The following is a 23,681-nucleotide window of genomic DNA, read 5'->3' as shown; positions in this document are numbered from 1 at the left end:
AACCGTATTTTTTCCACCATCAACATTGTGTTACCCGACTATAGACTCACAGGCCTTTCAATTTTCTCTCTTGCCACCAATATTTCGATTGCGATGACGACTTTGTGAAATTCAAATATAAACATGCATGACTACATATGCAGCCCACAAGTTCAAGAATTTATTGTAAATCCCCCGCCCAAAAACAAATATTTATCTTGGTGTCTATCTCAACACTTATTTCGCGAAATAATATTTCTTTCTTATTGTTCTTCTATTTACCCTTTGAAAACAATCTTGGCGCTTTTAAATGAAAAATTTTGAAATAAGCGAAAAAAATGTTTCTTTGCAATTGAGGCGGCAAATTATCAAAGGCGGAAGACACATCATGACTGGATGCCAGCCAGCCAACAAGGCACACTGCTGGCTATATGTCGGAATTGTTGGTGGCTGACGGACTGACTGACTGACAAAGTGAAAATTCCTTAATGCACTACTTTTGTTTTAAAGACCCAGAGATGAGAAGAAGTGGGCTAGAAGGAGAAAAGAATAATCGACTGTATAAATGTTACAAACGATCCGACAGCAACAACAACAATAAATGTACCTACTCTCAACATGAAAAACCCTTCAAAGAAGCAATTATAAAACATTTTTCGCTAGAGATTTTTTAATGCTTGTGTAAGGGGGGTATGAAGATGAAGACGCTGAAGAAGAAGTTCATGTGCATTTAGCTGCATATTTTTTTGTATTTCTTATAAATGCCAAAATGAGAAATAACATTGCACCAAGTGAAATTGAAATATTTGTTGCTGAAACTGCAACAACAACAAAGGAAATACATTTTTTTGCAATTAAACAAATAATTTTAATGGTTGTTTTTTCTCCTTATTTTTTGCAGATAACAACATTTTTGTAATACCACAGAAAAATACGAAACCAATACAAAAGGAATCATTTTCAAAGCAAACAATTTAAGGTGAGTCATTAATAATTTTTTCGATTTTTTTTATAATAAATTCTTTAAATTATTTCACAAATTTTTGAAATTTCCATAAAAGAATTATTAAATATTATTCTTTTATAATCCCATGCCTATTAATTTTCTCCATGCGCTATTAAATAATCTTAAACCAGAATTAAAGCAATTTCCATAATCAGATTATAACAGCAATTTAAATTATTGTCATCAATCCAATCCGACCAACCAACCATTCATTCATCCAATCATTTATCTTTAAATCTGACTGACAGATTCTAATTTCCATATAACACATTCAAATGTATGTTTGTTTGTTTGTGTGCATGTGATTCAACCAGGGCATATCCACAATCTTCACATAATTTATGATAATCTACTTCAATATTAAACTGGGCCACATGCTAGCTTTTTTTCGTTTCTGTTCTGTTGTCTGCGTTCAATATTCAAACATGTCGAAGAAGTCTAGACAAGAACCCCATTCATTCATTCACCGTTCGTGCCGACCGACCGTGCGAGCAGGCAGAGCAGACAACATGGAATTAAATCAAAGTGAAATAATTTAAATGTCGATTTTTTTCAATTCCTGTAAACATTCAGATTGAATAGACCAGACCTTCACTTTTCTTGTAGGTAAATAGGTAATTTGGAGGTGTTTATGGCAGGGAGATAGAAGGAAAGAAAATAGAAATAGTATGCATATATTTAAATACATAGTTTTAAAGAGTTTTTAAATTTAGAAGAAGAATTTAGAAATAGTGCAAGACTACAGTACAGTATTTCGATATAGAATAAAATATAAAAAAAAACATTTAAAATGGGCCATGCCGAACATTACATGGCTATATTCAATTGAAAAATGCGCTTAAAATAATCAAAATAACCATAAATAGGATGGACCTTTAAATGGGGAATATTCCCAAATATAATAATTTCTGTGGTTGAAAAAAATTCCCTCCCAATATTCGTATGTATCTAAAATATCAAATTTAAGCTAATTCGGTTAAAACATGTCTGAATCCTTAAAAAATCGAAATATTGGGGACTAAAGATAAATCGAAGTTATAAGTAACCAATGAACGGAGCAGTATATTCGGACGGGACCGACCACATTATACCCTACATAAATACCACGAAAATCTTATTTTCTGCGGTTCTATACTCTGATACTGGGCAATATTTCTCGATATTTGCAGCCTCTTGAGCGATTATAGGACAACTCTGGCATTTTTCCAAATCTTGTTTTTCGAGGTGAATATTTACGCCATAAAATAAAAATGTGGTCTCTTTAGGTTTTCGTTGATTTGGTGCCAAGTCCGGACTGTATGGCGAATGCATTAAAACTTCCCAACCAAGCTCCCGAAGTTTCTGATGAGTCTCTGTAGTTATGTGTGGCCTAGATATGTGTGGTGGAACACGACACCTTTCCTTTTTGTTAATTCTGGCCGTTTCTGGTTTAAATATCCGCATTTCCCAACCGAATCTAATTTGTCATTCTGGTGTGGGGAGATACAAGAAGAAGAGGACCAACGTGTTCCACCTTCCGACTTGATTTAGGCTTGATAAAGATAATAGGTTATGCAAAGTTTGGTTGAAATTGGGAATTACTTTCGCCTAATATTGGCATTATAAATACTTAAAATTTTGATCCTTTGTGGGGTACAATAAGGAGTGGAGTAATGGGTCCTATCTTCGGACTAGATATTGGGTTGGTAAAAAAATAGGTTTTGCAAAGTTTGGATCAAATTGGACATTGCTTTCGCATGATATTGGATTTATAAATATTGAAAATGTTGACCCTTTTTGGCGGAGGTATCAGAAAGAGAGGGCTGTCTGGTCCCACCTTCGAATTTCATCTAGGCTTGGTAAAGTTAATAGGTTGTACAATTTTTGCGTCAAATCGGACATTGCTTTCGCCTAATATTCTATTTATAAATGTTGAAATTGTTGACCCTTTTCGAGGGTGATACAAGAAAGAGTGGACCAATTGTTTCAATTTTCCTACATCATCTAGGCTGGTTTAAATCGGATAGTCCGTTCGAATGATATTAAAAAACTTATTTTTAGCAAAATGTTGACCATTCTGTGGGGGTAATACCAGATGGACTGGACCGATATTTCCCATCTTCGAACTTGTCCTAAGTTTGGAAGAAATATTACGATGTGCAAAGTTTGGATGAAATCGATCACTTCTTTCGGGAGTTATCGTGTTCACCAGCCAGCCAGACAGGGAGACGCATGGACATTTGTAGATCGACTCCAAATTTGTCTAAAACAAATATTCCTTTGAGGCGCATTTTTGCCGCATCAAAGTGTATATACCCTCATTAGCCATACGTCTGAGTGTATAAAAATATTCCTGCAGAAAATCTTCGTATAAGTCCATGTTTTAACGTAGCCTCATAAAAAGGCCTTGGTGCTTTTGAAAATTTAAACCGAATTTTCCGGATTCTTTGAAGGTGAACAAAGAAATTTCTCAATAAAGATATAGCCTCCACATGAAGATCCTCTCTCACCCCATTTTTTGGTATTTTAAAGGTCTTGGGCAGAACTTCCGCTTAATTTTGCATATATTTGAAGTTATTAGTCTAATTTTGCCCTGGGTGTCTGTAACTCGGATTGAATTTGTTTTGGAGCATGAATAGCCAATATAAAGGTTAAAATTTAAGGAATTTTTAATGCACACCATACGGTTATAAACAGATTGGCCCCGCCGAACTTCATCTTCACTTCTTGATGAAAATTCTGATAGAAATATATATGGGTCCAATATCCACATAAATAAAACTTATGACATCAGTTTTGAAATTCGGAGAAGGATAGTATTGGTCAACAGATGCTACTATGGTCTAAGTAAGCAATTTAGAAGCAAAGTCATCTCTCACCAGACTAAACTCACACTCTACAAGACTCTACACCAGCACGGGTAGTATACCGGTACTTGCGCAAGCAGATGAGGCTGATCTTTGAGCGTTTAGGAGAAAAACGATCTACGGCCGATCTGGGTCGACGGTGAATATCAGCGTCGAATGAAGCACGAGCTTTACCATTTATACACGGACATCGACATAGTCAGTCATAACGAGCTGCAGCAACTACGGTGACTAGTCCATGTAGTGCGAATGGATGAGGATGCCCCAGCTCAAAAGGCATATAAAAGCAAGCCAACTGATGGTTCACACAGAAGGCTAAGGCCACGTATTCGATGGAAAGATTATGTGCAGGATGACATATCAAAACATGGTCTTTCACATTGGAAAAACTGCACACAAGATCGACGCACCTGGAAATCTTTTCTAAGATCAGCTTATGGAACAAATGTTCTGTCTCGAGTCAGCTAAGTTAAGTTATATCCAAAATTAATCCTCATTAAAGTGTGTCTAATCTCTTTGTCTTTAGTACCAATGAGATTTTTTCCATAAATATAAATCTGTGCTCTATAGAAAAATATGCCAAGAAAAGTGCATTTTTTCCTTCTATAGAAAAATTGGTTTATTATTGAGAACTAATTTTATTCTATAGATGAAAACTTCTCACCTAACGAGGAAAATTTTTTTTCGCCTGAAAGCAATAAACAACGAAGGATTTTTTCTTTAAGGGGACCCCCCCCATTCTCAGGGTCAATTTTTTTTTTTTTGATTTAATTCGATTCTACACTAATTCAAGAATGTCTCTACAAAATTTCAAGTGAAAATCTCAAGAACTCTTGAAGATATAGCCGATTTATTGTGTCAGCATCTAGTGACGGCTAAAGGGCTTCTCAAACTTTAAACGCGTTTTTCTCTTTTGCGAATGGCAGGCACGATAACTCAAAAACTAATAACCTAATCGATTCCAAATTTTTACACTTTTCTCTGAGAGTGTATAGCTCTCGTATGAACTAGGATAAAGCCAATCGGTGAAGATCTTCCTTATTTTTTAACTTGGTTTATGGTCAAATATCGGTATTGATTTACCAGCCCATTGAAAATCTTGAAAAATTAAAATCGACAATGGGTGGGGTTCCCTCAAGTAAAAAATATGAAAAAATAATTAAAACCCATGTCTACATAAAATTTTTCATAGAAAAAACTAGACTTGAAACTATGTTCTATTGGAGAATTTTTTCCTATTGCAGAAAGTCAAATTCATTTATTCTTTAGAGAAAAGCTTAAACCTGCTACATTTTTCTTATAGAACAAAATCAAACCTCAGCTTTTGAGGACAGCTAATTGATGACATACTTCCCTAATTTCTTCAACATTTTTCACACTTCATAAATCACAAATCAATTTCCATAGAGTTGTAAATCATTTGAACAAATAAACATCACCATAACGACCTGCAAAGCTAATATTTCTAAGACTAATTCTTCGGAAGCAACAACAATGGTTCCACAAAGTAGAAAGTTTGGACAACAAAGATAATATGTTTGAGCTACATATCTATTTTATTTAGTTTTCTTTGTTTAGTTTGCCTCAATAGAAATCTAATGCTTCCTCTCTCTCCCACATAAGAAGAGGAAGAACAAATTAAATTTTTTAATTTATCTGTGGTTTGTGATTTAGTGCCGGACTTGAAGATATAAATTGATAATATTTTAGTTGGTGTTGCTGTGACTGTGGTTTCTGCATTCTTTATTTGTTTTTTATTTTTATTTATCGAAAGTAAACATATTGTCATATTCGTATTGTATTTTAATCTTCTTTCTGTAGATCTTTCTTTGTTTATTTTGTCGTATTTTTTTGTTTGCTTATAAAGATTCATTGATAATTAAAAAATAAGCCATACGGGCGGCAATAACATTTAAAAGTTTCCGAAAATGTCACGTCGTTATTTGATTGTTCGCTTAGATTATTTACAAAGACAATGACATCTCGGAAGCTATTTGTGAGGGTAGGCAGAAGATCAGAAATGTTTTTTTTTTTTTTTAATTTAAATTGTTAATTGCTTTTATGTATTTTTGACGTTAATAAAGTTATTTAAAAGTTGATAGCTTAATTGTTTATGTGTAATATGCAGATGGTGTTCTATATTCAATAGAGTAGAGTAGATCTTAGTAGTCGTCAAACTTAGTATGGATGACTCCAGTGGACATTTAACATTAAGTATAAGGCCCAGTGGTCCTTCACAATCCTTCCTATGGAGCAAGGGTCAAATGGTTAATTTTTGAATGATTTTTAGAAACAACTAGTGAGCGAAGCAGTATAGTCGGACGGGTCCGACCATACATACAACTGCAACGAAACTCTAACTTTCTGCGGATTTTTATTCCGAGCCTGGGCAATATTTTATCATAGTTGCACTCCCTTGCCCGATTGGAGATCAAAAGCACATTTTCCTTACTCTGACATATTTTCCGAATATTACTAATATTCAGTAAAGTCCTTCTAATTACTTGTCCATATTCCCTTCACTGTGGGTAGTGTTGTGATGTTCGGCTTATAATTGTAGCCTATATATCGACTCGAACAAAATACAAAAAAAATTATGTTTTCGGTCCACTTCATCCCAAAATTATTATCTGATCATCACCGATCATCTTGATCATAACTGGAACCTTATGGATTCAGTTATGGTCAAGGATTAAGTTTTCGGTCCACTTCATCCCAAAATTATTATCTGAACATCACTGAAAATTATAGCCGTTGTCCTTGACCATAACTGGAACCTTATGGATCATTTCAAAGCGATCAGCGCTATATTTCCGCCCTCCAGTGTGGTAATGGGTTCCTAAATAATATCGGAATACGTAAGCACCTGTAAATATTTAAGTGTAACTCCCATATCCAAGTACATACGACAATGCTATTAATATCAATTTAAAGGCCAAACAGTCCTCTTGCATATACCATCAACTTCTCTGGTATATGTCCTTCAGGAGTAAATATATACGCTAAAGAATACTAATTTTGTAATTTTACACCCAAGTCCGGATCCATTTGACCCGCTAAATATTGACCGATCTTTATCAAAACAGGCATGTTTTTTCTTTGGCCCGATCCCTTTCTCCATGTAAAATTCCGGAGTGACCAGAAAAACTGACAAAAACCATTGGGTCTTCATTGGGCAGAACCATTCCTGTATGCAAAATTTCGTTAAGATTAGTCCATAACTGTGGCCTGTCTCGTTTTTACAAATTATAATGGACACACATGTTTAGATCGACTCAGCAAGTCGAGATATGACGATCCAATATACTTAAAGGTGGCTCTAGCACCAATATTTCGCGCCATTACATACTTTTGGTGCGGCGCAAAGCTATAATACCCTGGCAACATAGTTGTGTAGGGTTTAAATATCAGTACAACAGAGGTTTGACTTTTTCTATAAAACTGAGGTTCGATTTTTTTCTATAAGAAAAATTACTAATACAACCGAGGTTTGATGCCTCAATAAAACAATTTTTTTCGTAGAACAAAATACCTCAGTAGAGCTGACGTTTAATTTTTTCTATAGAAGAATATTTAGTAGAAGTGACCAAACTCACACTCTACAAGACACTGATACTACCCGTGCTGTTATATAGATCTGAAGCTCTTGGAGAGAAACATTCTCCGAAATATCTATGGGCCGATCTGCGTGGACGGTGAATATCGCCGTCGAACGAACCATGAGTTGTACCAGCTATTCTCGGACATCGACATTGTTAGGCATATTGAGCTGCAGCGACTACGTTGGCTAGGTCATGTTGTGAGAATGGATGAAGGTGCCCCAGCCCAGAAGGCATATAAAAGCGAACCAGCTGATGGTTTACGCAGAAGGGAAGGGTCAAGAATACGTTGGAAAGATCAAGTCGTAGACAACATCGCCGAAAATGGTCTTTCAAATTGGAAAAACTGTGCAAAAGGCCGACGCGCCTGGAAATCTTTTCTAATCTCGGCTTAGGGAACGAAAGTTCTGTCACAAGCCAGCTAAGCAAGTAAGTAAGAATATTCAGTAGAATTGAGTTGTCGAAAACATAAAAATATCTCCTAAATATTTTCGAGCGATCATTTTTCACAACTTTCGACGAGGATTATCACGGCAATGCCGATGAAACACCTATAGAACTAGAAAGACGAAGGTCGTCCAAAAATGGTCGTATTCCCCCAGTATATTGACATCATGAGTGAAATGAAGGCGCGAAATCATTTGACATACCATACCAACACCATACATTCGATATTACATGAACCCTGGTCATATAGAAGATTTCTTCCTGCTAGATTATGCAAAATTTGACAATTGATGGGAAAGGTTCGTTATGATTGGTGCAAGGTAATTGAAAAAAATTGTTGTGTATGAAAAGACATTTATAAGACCGCATGACTTTAATCGAATCCAACGAAATTTGTTCGTAGAAGAAGCATTTCGAAGTAACTTCTCCCCTGTTTCTTCGATAAAAGTAGTCATGATGTGACTGTTCCGCTTAAATACCATTGTAGGTCAATTCTGAAGACTTTCTACTAAAAAAGAATGAGACAAAACGACAATGCATAAGACCGCATGACTTTAATCGAATCCAACGAAATTTGTTCGTAGAAGAAGCATTTCGAAGTAACTTCTCCCCTGTTTCTTCGATAAAAGTAGTCATGATGTGACTGTTCCGCTTAAATACCATTGTAGGTCAATTCTGAAGACTTTCTACTAAAAAAGAATGAGACAAGACGACAATGCATTCTCTCACACTTCCGCCAAACCAACCAATAACACTTCCTACCGGTAAAAACAGCCTCCAGTTCAGCCCTGAATTGGCAGGCTACAACGTTTTGTTATGTCTCATGGTCAACGATTTTCGCCTCGAATATATGACGTTGAACAGTTCAAAGCCCATGTTTTGAAGGAGTCGCAATAAGAGTGGAAATTTGCGTCCGCATGGTGAATACTTTGAAACCCCACAAAAAATATAAATTATACGTATTCACATTTTTATTATTAGGCCATAAATATATAGTCGTAGCCCTCGTAATCATCCACAATAGAATATATTTGCCTCTATGGTTATCTACAGCTTCCATTCAATTTTCTTTAATTTATTTTCTCATTTCAATGAAATATTTACAAATAACCAAAACAATTGCACATTTCCCCTTTTACTCTCCCCCTTATCAGTATCTCTCTCTCTAAACAAAACTCCTCTAAAATCAATAATAATAAAAATCAAAATTCAATTTCCTTTATTACCAAATTTTTGGCAAATATTTTCCAAACCAAACAATGTTCATTTTTTTCTGGCATACATATTTAAAATTTACTCTGCCCGAAAATTACACACACACACAGACGACAATTTTGTTACATCATTTGCAATTTGCCATTTACTGATTTTTGTTGGTTGATTATGAAAGAACCAACAACCCAACCCTGCTACCTCCCTCAAATTCGGTTACTAAAATATTGATTGTGGATGTCAAAATCACTGACAATTCACTTCACATCATTTGATTGCAATTGTTCATTGAGTGAGTCGATAGTCAGTCACTGCACTCGCTCTATGTTTTTGTTGTGGTTGACTGTCTGTGTGACAGTCACTGGCTGACATTCAGTCTAAGTGACGTGGTGACAGAACGAGTGAAACGACTGCTGTGCCAGTTATGAAAAATCTCTTCATGGACCTTAGGCATATTTTTGCCAATGGAAAAATGCGAAACAGCAGCTCTACACTTCTGTGTGTCACAGTCAGATGAAAAATCAAACAGGAACTCTGCACGCACACCAGTATCAACACCCACTTACAAGCACATACATATGCATTACATGCATAGATGTGTAGATGAAATCAGTGTGACTACTCCCACCAGATGGTATTCAAATGATAATTTCAATGAATGAAAATTGTCAGCGTGATGGAAATATCAAACAGGAGCGTTGAAATAATTGGGGACTTTTTTTAGATACTTTAAAGAAAAATGTGAAAATGCGTAGGATATCCTTAGGTTAGGTATGCCCCGTCCGATTATAGTCTTAGCTTACTGATATTCATTCCTCTATATTCTGGGATATATCTGAAAGTTCTGTTGGAAATCTTGGAATTTTTTCCAGAATCACAGAGGTAGACTCTGTTAAACAAAATTATTATTTTTACTTCTAAAAAAACAATATTTTTTAAAAATGCATAATTTGATAGAAAGATGAAATGCTTCTTGGTAGTGAATAGAAGGATGGACGGACGGACAATTTGCTAGTCTGACATTTGGTGATGGTTATATGCCGTGATGGCATGTAAGCTTTGGCATTTTCGTTGTTATTTTTTGTTCTGCTCTGTTATTTTTCAATGTTACAACGTAAATTGCATATGGATTATTTTATAATGCATATCTACACACCGACACACACATCGACAGACTGCTCCAAGTGCTCTGCTTGACTACCTACCAATGATGGAGATAATGATGATGATGCCGGTGATGACTGACTATGAATGACTATGGTTGTGTGACTACAACGATGACGTTAAAAACGCCGCTAATGTCGAGGCGACAATGAGTAACATTTTTGGATGCAACATCACCAGCGGGCAAAATATTAAAGGTCAAATGACAGTTTTTTTTTTCTTTTTTCTCTTTAAAGTGAAGCCCAGAAGAGAAGGCATATGGGAAAATCACATGTTTTGAATAAGATTTGTTGTTGGTCTTCTTCTTGTCGTTGCTGGTATAACATTGAAGCAAAATATTCTTTTGATGATGGATGATAAATAGTCAGTCGATTTAACGAGTGAGTGGGTCTGTGTATGTGTGTTTTTCATGAATGAAGTGAAAATCATTTAAGAAATAAATTTAAAGGAAAATAGATAAAATGGTAAATTTAAAAGGACATTAAATTCGTACCGTACCTAAATTCATACTTTACCGTTTTATAGGGGTCATACCGAAACATGGGCCGATAGTTCCCTTTTTATACCCTTGACCACACTGTGGTACAGGGTATTATGTCTTTGTGCATATGTTTGTGACAGGCAAAAGGAAACGAGATAGACACATGGTTCCTTTTGAGAATATGCATAGAATCACTTTCTAAGTCGATTTATAGATTTAGATATAGCTCCCATATATATATTTAACCGATTTAATGTAAACGGTCCCTATATATCTTTCGATTTGCACGAAATTTGGTACAGCCTAATCGTTTAGGTCTAGAATGATGTCTGCCAAGTTTCATGAAAATCGGTCCAGATTTAGATATAGCTCCCATATATAGTTTCGTCCGATTTCATGTAAATTGTGCCCCAAAGTCCCTATATATCTTTCGATTTGCACGAAATTTGGTATAACGTACTGAATTGAGCCTAGAGTGATGTCTGCCAAGTTTCGAGAACATCGGTCCAGATTTAGATATAGCTCCCATATATAGTTTCGACCGATTTCATGTAAATGCTGCCCCGAAGTCCCTATATATCTTTCGATTTGCACGAAATTTAGCATAACGTACTGAATTGAGCCTAGAGTGATGTCTGCCAAGTTTCGAGAAAATCGGTCCAGATTTAGATATAGCTCCCATATATAGTTTCGTCCGATTTCATGTAAATGCTGCCCCGAAGTCCCTATATATCTTTCGATTTGCACGAAATTTAGCATAACGTACTGAATTGAGCCTAGAGTGATGTCTGCCAAGTTTCGAGAAAATCGGTCCAGATTTAGATATAGCTCCCATATATAGTTTCGTCCGATTTCATGTAAATGCTGCCCCGAAGTCCCTATATATCTTTCGATTTGCACGAAATTTAGCATAACGTACTGAATTGAGCCTAGAGTGATGTCTGCCAAGTTTCGAGAACATCGGTCCAGATTTAGATATAGCTCCCATATATAGTTTCGTCCGATTTCATGTAAATGCTGCCCCGAAGTCCCTATATATCTTTCGATTTGCACGAAATTTAGCATAACGTACTGAATTGAGCCTAGAGTGATGTCTGCCAAGTTTCGAGAAAATCGGTCCAGATTTCTATATAGCTCCCATATATAGTTTCGTCCGAATTCATGTAAATGGTGCACCAAAGTCGCTATATATCTTTCGATTTGCGCGAAATTTGGCATAACGTACTAAACTGAGCCTAATGTCTGCCTTGTTTCGTGAAAAGTAATTGACGCACCAAGGAACCAATAGGCTGATAGGAACAAAACGTTCTGAAATTAGTATAACCTAATCTGTGACAAGTTTGTTTGAAATCGCTTATTATTTGGATAGAGCTTCCATATATATTTTCGGCGATTTCAAGTAAATCGGACAGAATGACATCAAATTTTGCACAATTTACAAAATTGAGCATAGAACGTAGTTGCGTTTTGTAGAAGTACAGACATAGCCCAACGGATGACCTATTTATATTTGTTTGAAGTCGATTTACATACTTTATGGATAGATCTAGGTAGATTCACATTTAGATAAATATCACATATTTTATTTCATCCAATTTCATGTTAATAGTCCTGCTTAATACACCCATAGTGGTGAAGGGTATCATATAGTCGGCCCCGTCCGACTTTACTACTTTTCTTACTGATTTAATATCAAAAATCGTGGGATCCTTTTTCATAGCCTATTTTAAGACTTGAGTGTTATTATACCCTACCAACTATGTTGTCAGGGTATTAGAGCTTTGTGCAGCCCCAGGAGTTTGTAACGCCGCGAAATATTGGTCCTAGACCCACCTTTAAGTATACCGATCGTCATATCTGGACTAGCTGAGTCGATCTAGACATGTGTGTCCGTCCGTCTGTCCATTATAATTTGTAAACACGATACAGGCCACAGTTATGGACCAATCTCGACGAAATTTTTCATGTAGGATGGGTTCTGACCAATGAAGACCCCTATTGTTTTTGGTAAAGATCGGTTAATATTTAGAGGATGATATGGACCAAATACATAATTTTTGTCGGTTTTTGTGCTTACGTATTCAGATATTATTTAGTAGTGCGGATCTGTTTGTAATTTTCAATGAGGTTCCAGTTATGGTCAAGGACAACGCCTATAATTTTCGGTGATGATCAGATAATAATTTTTCGAATGAAGTGGACCGAAAACTTAATTTTTGTGTATTTATACCCTACACAACTATGTTGTCAGGGTATTATAGCTTTGTGCAGCCCCAAGAGTTTGTAACGCCGCGAAATATTGGTCCTAGACCCACATTTAAGTATACCGATCGTCATATCTCGACTAGCTGAGTCGATCTAGACATGTGTGTCCGTCCGTCCGTCTGTCCATTATAATTTGTAAACACGATACAGGCCACAGTTATGGACCAATCTTCACGAAATTTTGCACGTTGAATGGGTTCTGGCCAATGAAGACCCCTATTGTTTTTGGAAAAGATTGGTTAATATTTAGGGGATGAATTGGACCAAAAACTTATTTTTTGTCAGATTTTCTAGTCGCCCCAGATGTCGCAATTATGGCCCAAACATCGGGAATTTTTACATGGAGAAGGGGATTGGGCCAAAGAATAAGCATACCTGTTTTGATAAAGGTCGGTCAATGAGGTTCCAGTTATGGTCAGGGACAACGCCTATAATTTTCGGTGATGATCAAATAAATTTTTTTTGTGTTTTTTTTCGATTCGGTCTATAGGCTACAATTATAAGCAGAACATCACCAGTAATTTGAAGGGCTGTATTAAATGTTTGTAATATTCGGAATGTATGTCAGTGTATGGCAAGAGAGTGCAACTATCGCAAAGATGGTTTATAGGCCACAATTATAAGCCGAACATCACCATACAACCCACAGTGAAGGGAATCGGGACAAGTAATTAGAATTGCTGTATTGAATATTAGTAATATTCGGAAAATATGTCAGTTTAAGGAAGAGGTGCTGTTGACCTCTAATCGGGCAAGAGGGTGCAAATATCACGAAATATTGCCCAGGCTCGGAGTAAACATCCCCAGAAACTTAGAACTCCGTGGTAGTATGATCGGCCCCGTCCGACTATACTGCTCCGCTCACTGGCTAAAAAATATTTTTCTTTTGGATCACAAAAAATTTGGATTTTTTAAATATTTCTTGTGGTACGGTATAGATTTTTTAAAATATTTGTTTATAGAATATTTTGAATCGCAAATTATTTTCATAAACTTTTTTGAGGCGTGAACTTTGTAAATATTTTTTTTCGTCCACTATTTTTAAGCGAGGTTTTTTTCAAATTTTTTTTCATGACATTGTCATAATTTGTCAAGCGTTGATTTTTAAAAATATTTTTTATTAAATTTGTTTATAATGTCCCGTAAATTTTATATAATATTTTAGAGTTTTCATATTTTTGTTCGCAATCCTTCCAACTACTTCTCCTTAATTTAATTTTTAGTGGAATTTCTAATTTAAATTGCATTTAATAACTAAGCCACTTGTCTAATAAAATTACCAAGCAGCTTCTACCTCTTTTTCTCATTTTGATTTGCCTGAAGTCGCATTTTCTCCCCAAATTGGCATTCAATCAACCTGTCCAATGAAAAAACGTTTTCCAGCATTTTCTTCAGCTTCTTCTAACTAATTCCATAATGAATGCTGCTTCATCGCCAGAAGAAAAATATAATTTTCATAACATGTTTGTGACATGAAAATTAAATGGAAATCTTTAATGTTCACTTTATTTCGCTACATCAGAAAATGTGTCATCTCAAATGGATGTTCATGGAACTACAAGAAAAAAAACTACTGGACTTTGATGACGGCGAGTTGTTTCCACGTAGAATAACCAATGAGTAATAATTTTGAAGTGGCACCTTTCTGTTTTGCTCTGTAACAGTTTTGTCTATTTTTAGCTATGAATAAGAATTTGTGTTTTTTTTTCTTATTTCTCAAAAAGAAAACACATTGCTTTGGAATTCCAATGAAAAACCAGTGAGCGGAGCATTATAGTTGGACGGGCCAACCATACGATACCACCCTACACAACTAACTCTAACTTTCTGCGGATGTGTATTCCGAGCTTGGGCAATATTTCGTGATGTTTGCTCCCTCTAGCCCGATTAGAGGTCAACAGTACCTCTTCCTTACACTGATATATTTTCCGAATATCATTCATATTCAGTACAGCGTTTCTAGTTAATTTTCCAGATTCCCTTCACCGTGGGTTGTTATGTGATTTTTGGCTTATTATTGGCATCGATTCGAAAAAACACAAAAAAATTAAGTATTCGGTCCACTTCATTCCATAAGTATAATCTGACCGCCACCAAAAGTTATATGCGTTGTGCTTGACCATAATTAGAACCTCATGGAAAATTTCAAAGCGAGCAGCGCTATATTTCCGCCCTTTAATGTGGTAATGGGTTACTAAATAATATCTGAATACATAAGCACCTGTAAATATTTACGTGTAAGTCCCACATCCGAGTACGTACGACAATATAATTTAAAGGCCTACCACTCCTCTTGGATATAGTATCAACTTCTCAGATCTAGGTCCTTCAGGGGTAAATATATACGCCATAGAATACAAATTTTGTAATTTTTCACACAAAAGTCAGGGTCCATTTGACCCGCTAAATATTGACCGATCTTTATCAAAACAGGCATGCTTATTCTTTGGCCCGATTCCCTTCTCCATGTAAAATTTCGCGATGTTCGGACCATAATTGCGGTCTCTGGAGCGACCAGAAAAACCGACAAAAATTAAGTATTTGGTCCATTTCATCCCCTAAATATTAAGCGATCTTCACCAAAAACAATAGGGGTCTTCATTGGCCAAACCCCATCCTAAATGCAAAATTTCATGCAGATTGATCCATAAATGTGGCCTGAATCGTGTTTACAAATTATAATGGACAGACGGACGGACACACATGTCTAGATCAGAGATGGCCTGTCAGAAACAGTGACGTAAATGACATACATTTCCGACGTATAATACATACGTCAGAAACGTCGGAAACCTACCCAAATCCATTAGGTTTTCGACAAAATAGATATTCCCATTAATCAATTTGGAAATTACGCATGCTTTACTCAAATCCATATAAAATTTCAAAATTTTCTTCCCAAAAAAATTTAAAAATTAGTATCAGTTCTAGTAAGGAATAGTCAGATATATGTAAAAATAATATATATTCTTGAAAATAACTGTGTATGCTGATAATATTGATATAAATGACGTTTACTACGTTTATTACATTTTATACAGGTATATGACATTTTCGACGTTTACACCTTTTTGACAGTCGAAAACCTAAAAATTCGTCACACGGACCATCCCTGGTCTAGATCGACTCAGCTAGTCGAGATATGACGATCGGTATACTTAAAGGTGGGACCAATATTTCGCGGCGTTACAAACTTTTGGGACTGCACAAGGCTATAATACCCTGACATTATAGTTGTGTGGGGTATACAAATAATAAAACTTGAAAACTTTTATAGGTCCGAAAAATTTTGATAGGAAATTTTCCACATAATGATATTCTTTAAAAAATTCACGCCTCCAATAAGGCTTCAAAAAATCCATCATTAGGGAACTAAATCAAGCCAAATTGTTGATGCTGTCCAGCTGCGTGAGAACATTCCAGGATACAAAATATTGTAATTCAATTCTCCAAAAAATTAGAACACAATAATCTTTTGTACAAAAAAAAAAAAAAAAAACAAAAAAAAATAAAATAACCAAACCCCATAAAAATTCGATATTCATGCCTTCGTCATACAAATTTTCATCACGACATTTCAACAAAAGTAACATAACAATTATGTAACAATTGAACAAGAAAAACTCCTTTTGTAACACGACAAAAAAAACAACAACAACAAAACTTTAACAAAAATTACCATAAATAGCCAACAACAATTTGATGTTGATACCCGTGAGTAACACGTGTTTCCTATTACCAAGGCAGACAACTGTGAAGTTTTTTCTTTTTGGCCAACATAAAAAAAAAACTTAAAAAAGTATAAGCTGTTGGTTTTCCAAACGAAATATTTTTTTGCAGCATTAACACCCCACAAAGTTTTGGCTGCAACTCATGCCGAAAATATGTGCAAAAACCATCAACGTTTGTTACACCTCCACGTAAGAAGCTTAGCAAAGACTTATGTCCCACCAAAAAGGTTGCAGACAAATGTGCTGGCCGGCATAACTATTATTGGTAGTTGCAGTTTTAGCTTGGTCGTGAAGGAAGGAGTTTGAGGAATTATTTTGCTAGGTATGGTTGGTTGGTTGTAAGGGATTTGGACAAATGTCAGTGGAAAAGTAGACCAAACATATTTCGCTTTGTCAAGTTTTCAACGTTAAGACAACTGATGGTGATCGATGTAATGGGAATAATAAATTTATGAATTTAAAATAGTTTGAATATTATTTAGGGAGTAAAAACGTTGAAAATATAAGGATCGAAGAAGTTCTTCAAAATAAAGATCTTAGAAAATCAGATGAAATACATAAATTACATTAAGTTTTACAAAAAAAAGTAAATGGCTCCGGTTCCGCTCGGGGACAAGACACCTTCGAGATAATTGATTATTATTTAAGGATCAAATTGTCAAAATGTTTTAATTTGGTCTGCATTTCTAGACATGCTAGGAGAGGATATAATTGTGATCCAATGTCGCCATATTTTTTATCGGGAACAATGAGGTTTATTTAAAATATTAGTTTGGGCAACAAAATCCAATATTTTTCAAGCAGATGGTTGTACTGGTACATTTCTCTTAAAGTATCGATCAAACAATTTCAGAATTATGCTCGTTTGGAAAGGTGACATTTCGCAGTAAAAGTTATGTTGCGGTTTTTTGTTTGATGCGCTCAGTTGTGAAGTGAACAAAGAGAAAATTCGGTACATTTTACAGTTTTTCTTTGACAAAGGCGAAAATGCAAGCCATACGGCTAAAATTGTGAATGGTGTTTATGGTCCCGATACTGTAAAAGCCAATTATGTGCAATTTTGGTTTCGTTGATTCCGTTCAGGAATTATTTATGTTAAAGATGCACCTCGCACAGATAGGAAGGTCGTCAAAAATGTCGATAAAATGCCTTTAAAATGTCAACAAATCATACAACAAAACGGTGCATATTTGGCCCAAATCTGACAATCCGAGTCATGTTTAATAAATTCCTATAGCCATGTCCACCTGTTGAAATCACGATAGAAATCGCATTATTTAAGATAGAGCTGTTAAATTGGATATATAGATCCAAGTTTTGGTAACCTCTAATATTCCGTATTTTACTCCCCCAAATTTGAGTATTTTGGAAAGTTTAGGTACGTTTTCAGCGAAATTGGCTGTAGTCATACCCTACACAACTATGTTGTCAGGGTATTATAGCTTTGTGCAGCCCCGAAAGTTTGTAACGCCTCGAAATATTGGTCCTAGACCCACCTTTAAGTATACCGATCGTCATATCTCGACTAGCTGAGTCGATCTAGACATGTGTGTCCGCCGTCCGTCTGTCCATTATAATTTGTAACCACGATACATGACATATTTATGGACCAATCTTCAGGAAATTTTGCATGTAGAATGGGTTCTGGCCAATGAAGACCCCTATTGTTTTTGGAAAAGATCGGTTAAAATATAGGGGATGAAATGGACCAAAAACTTAATTTTTGTCTGATATTCTGGTCGCTCCAGAGGCCGCAATTATGGCTTAAACACCGCGAATTTTTGCCTGGAGAAGAGGATCGGACCAAAGAATAAGCATGCCTGTTTTGATAAAGATCGGCCAATATTTAGCGGGTCAAATGGTCCCTGACTTTTGTGCGAAAAATGACAAAATTTGTATTCTATGGCGTATATATATGCCCCTGTAGGACCTAGACCCAAAAAGTTGATAGTATGTTCAAGAAAAGTGGTTGATTTAAAAATGGATACCGTATGTACTCAGATGTGGGAGCTACACTTAAATATTTACAGGTGCTTACGTATTCAGACATTATTTAGTTACCCAAAACCACACTATATAGATAGACTGTGTCAAAACATGGACACATATTTTTACAAGGTTTAAATGATTATAAAATTCGACTAAGATCTTACCGAAAGAGGGCGGGAAACTATATAGATAGACTGTGTCAAAACGTGGGCACATATTTTTACAAGGTAATGCGATTCTTGGCTATTAAAGTAGTTATAACCACTAATAATCCGCAGCTACTTCGTTGAAAAGTGCGCCCATGACTATGTCAATAAATATGTAAATCAATGCTGATAATTTTCTGCAAAAAGTTTTTACCTTCCACATTTGGTACAATTTATTACAGATATCCAAAACATGCTACAGACCCCAATCTTGCACCCCAACAATGATCTTAACTACAAATTTCAGGATCCCTGCTGCAAAATTTAGTACTAATACTACTCATAATTGTAAATTTCCAAAACTACATCCATGTCCCAATGCTACACCCCAACAGTAACCGTATTTCCAAATTTCAGTGTTCCAGCTCTGTCGGAACACTGAAACACTGGTACCGTTTAGTACACAATAGTTTACATTTCCAAAACTTCCTACATATCCCCATCCTACACTCCGACAGTGACCATAAATCCAAATTTGAGGATTCCAGCTCCATCGGTTCCCCCAGAATCCAAATTGTACCAAATATAGTACCATTTAGTACTTTTCGTACATATAAGTACAAATTTCTCAATTTCCCTACATTTTGCTACACTCCGACGGTAATGTTAATTTCAAATTTCGGGATTCCAACTCCATCCGTCTCATCAAATTCAAATTGTACCAAATTTAGTACAGTTTAGTACTTTTCATATATACGAGTACACTTTTTCAAAACCACCTCGTTATTAAGAGTTTTAGCTCTACCGTTTCCCTAAATACTAATGGTACCCTACTTAGTACTTTTCGTGACGATATAGTACGAATTTCCAAAAACCCAGCCTTATCTCACAACTTTGGACCAAGAGTGACCCTCACACAAAATTTCAAGATTCTAGCTTCAGCTGTTTATTAATTTATTAGTATAGATTTTCTGCGAAGATATCTTTTGCCCATCCATAAACAGGAATGCCACTTGAAAATACATAAAATGGGACGGAACTAGTAATTTTTTTGCAAACAAGAACCCGGAATGTCGAATTCTTTGAACTTTGGTTGAAAATGCGGTTACAATTTTTAAAATAACGAAAATTAATTGGTTTTTAGTTTAGTCAAAACATGATTTCCGATTCGTTTCCATTCTTTGCTTCCAAACGTTTTCCAATTGTCTTAGACAATATATCGACTGTGAATTTCATAAATTTCCATCCGCCCAAAGTATATGTAACAGCAGCATCGAATTGCAAATATTACCACCGCAAAGCAGAACAACCTCAATTTACAAAATACACAACAAATATTGCAAAGTGGCTATGAAATTTTACAACACAAATAAAAACATCAACAATAAGAAAAACTAAAGTTTAGCATAACTTAAACTGGGCTATCTCACAAACGGCAACAACAGCAGCAACAACAACAAATAGCGAATTGTAAATTTACTGCAAACAGGCAGAAGATGCTTCTCAGCATAAATGTTGGCTGATTTACATAAATCTTGAGAGGTATTTTTTGTTTGTATTTGGTCGTCTCTATTTTTTCCGAAGCCTATTAGCAACTTTTAAGCTGTGGCTGAGAAGCAAAAAAACTGAAAACCAACTACAAATGACCCAAAAATGGCTAATAAATGCAGTTTTGTTTCGTTTGCAGTGTTTTTCCCCACCACTTGTCGGTCGTATTTCCAATGTTAAGTAATGATGACGACGAAATAGTTTTCGTAGTTTTTCTTCCAGAAGATGCAATGCACCGATATAATGAATAATAAATTTTTGCAGCAAACTGACAGGCTAACTGACAGACAGGCCACTACAGTAATAATGGAAACACATCCATGTTATGAAAGAATTTCAAATAAAAAAGAAAAACGGTAACATGAAATAATTCGCATTTGTGAAATAATCGTAAATATTGAATGTGGTAATAATAATAGCCGAACCAAAGAGAAAATGAAATGATGCGTTGCGTTGCACAGCACAATAAGACAGTTCAATGGATATTATGAAATGGGTAACAGGGGTACATATGTATGTTTGGTGGAATGACATGCATTACACATTATTAGATGATGATATAATCGTGTCATTTTTTTCAAATGACCGTAAATATGGATAAAAAAAGTTTTCCTCTATAAGTTTTTGGAGAGAAATTAGACCAGACAAACTTATATATTGAATCGAACCTTCTGCAGTTTTTCTTAAAAAAAATCAAATTTTTCTCTAAAGAACAATAATCCGCAGTTATAAATTTTTAAGGAAAAAATGTATATTTTTCATTATGAAACCTGTAAGGAAAGTATGTGTAAATCGAAATATATAGAAGAATTTTGGTTCACCATTTATATTAAATCGGACGAAACTATATATCGGAACTATATATAAATCTGAACCGATTTCCATGAAACTTAGCGCATATCATTCTAGACTTAATTCAGTACGCTGTGCCAAATTTCGTGCAGATCGAAAGATATTTAGGGACTTTGGCGAACCATTTACCTTAAATCGGACGAAAATATATATGGGAGTTCCATCTAAATCTGAACCGATTTCCACGAAACTTAGCACACATCATTCTAGACTTAATTTAGTTCGCTATGCCAAATTTCGTGCAAATTGAACGATATTTAGGGACTTTGGCGCACCATTTACCTTAAATCGGACAAAAATATATATGGGAACTATATCTAAATCTGAACCGATTTTCACAAAACTTAGCACACACCATTCTAGGCTTAATTCAGTACGCTCTGCCAAATTTCGTGCAAATCGAAAGATGTTTAGGAACTTTGGTGCACCATTTACCTTAAATCGGGTAATATATGGGTGCTATATATAAATCTGAACTGATTTTCCCCAAACTCAACACTAACCATTCTATACCCAATTCAGTATACTGTGCCAAATTTCGATCAAATAGACAGATATATAAGGACTGTGGAGCACCATTTACCTTAAATCGGACAAAAATATATATGGGAGTTATACCTAAATCTGAACCGATTCCACGAAACTTAGCACACATCATTCTAGACTTAATTTAGTTCGCTATGCCAAATTTCGTGCAGATCGAAAAATATTTAGGGATTTTGGCGCACCATTTACTTTAAATCGGACGAAAATATATATGGGAGCTATATCTAAATCTCAACCGATGTTCATGACACTTAACACGCCTCATTCCAGGCTTAATCCAATATGTTGTACCAAATTTCGTGCATATCAAAATATATATAGGGACTTTGGAGCACTTGGGAGCTATATCTAAATATGAACCGAATTTTCACGAAACTTAGCAGACATCATTCCAGGCTTAATTCAGTACACAATGCCAAATTTCGTGCAAATCGAAGGATATTTAGGGACTTTGGCGCATGATTTACCATAAATCGGACGAAAATATATATGGGAGCTATATTTAAATCTGATTTTTTCCAATTTCAATAGTGGTCGTCCTTGGCCCAAATAAATGATCTGTGCCAAATTTTATACAAATCCGATGATAAATGCGACCTGAACTTTGTTTAAAATTTAACATCAAGAGACGGACGGACGGACAGACATGCATAAATCGCGTCAGAAAGTGATTCTATGCATATTCTCAAAAGCAACCACGTGTCTATCTCGTTTCCTTTTGCTGTTACAATCATATGCACAAAGAAATAATACCCTGTACCAGAGTGTGGTGAAGGGTATAAAAATCGGACTTAAGTAACTGAAGATTTTTTCTTTAAATCCTAAATCCTCACTGAATGATGATTTTTCTCATCATTTCATCTCTTAGTATTTTGTACATTTAAAAAATGGCCTTAATTGCATTATTGAATGATGTTATCACATAATTGGTAACCAAATCCAAACTGACACACGAAGGTATGACCCCTCCCCTTGAATGACCTCTTATTTAACACATTATCAAACATCTTGTTTTTATATATTGCACAACTTACATAATTTCTTCTCAAATTAATCATGTTTACGACAGCGTTTTTTTTCTATTGTTTTTTTTTTCTTTTTTTATCAAAGAAGTAATCAATTAACTTTCTCCACACTTTTTATACAACGACCTTTATCTTCTATACATTTGCCACTATAAGTAGTTTTTGATGCGGTCATTGTTTCTCCTACTCCTCCTCTTTATTATTTCATATATTTTTGTTGTATGTTGAATTATATGGACAAGTGACCGGACAATGGATTTCGGTGATTTTGAGTTCCCAGTGTCAATCATAGAAAAAAAAACGAAGAAGACGAAAAGTGTTGTCCATCAACTACATAAATTGTTGAGGCAATGGTTTCAAAACTTTGAAACATTTTTAGAATTTATTTGAATTTTATATTTTTTTTAGTTATTTTTGTAAACGTAAATTTTCTATAAATTATAGCTTGGAATTTAAACACTTATTTCTATAAACCTTTCTATAAGCTTGGCTGTTTAAAAATAATATTCCATATGCCCTCCTGTTAGCGTGGTTTTATAAAAATTATTTTCCAAAGAGTTTTCAATAAATATGGATTTTTTCATATAAGGGTTCTTAAAAATATATCTATGTATTTATATAAGTGTGGGTTTCTTAATTATTTTTAAAATTATTATTTTGTTAATAATTTGTATACATCGTTTTTATATAGTGCCGATTAAAAAAACTATTTTCTTAGATATTCATTTAAGCAAGTATTTTTAGAAAATATTTTTCCACAGATTAAAAAATGTACAGGTGTTTATAGAAGGGTGAATTTTCAAAATTATTTTCTATAAACCCATCTAAAAGGATAATATCATGTA

This window comes from Musca vetustissima, unplaced genomic scaffold, assembly GCF_032173495.1.
Source record: "Musca vetustissima isolate MV318-11 ecotype Yass unplaced genomic scaffold, APGP_CSIRO_Mvet_v1 utg7851, whole genome shotgun sequence".
Lineage (NCBI taxonomy): Eukaryota > Metazoa > Arthropoda > Insecta > Diptera > Muscidae > Musca > Musca vetustissima.
The sequence above is the reverse complement of the archived record's forward strand: the minus strand, read 5'-3'. Positions refer to the sequence as shown.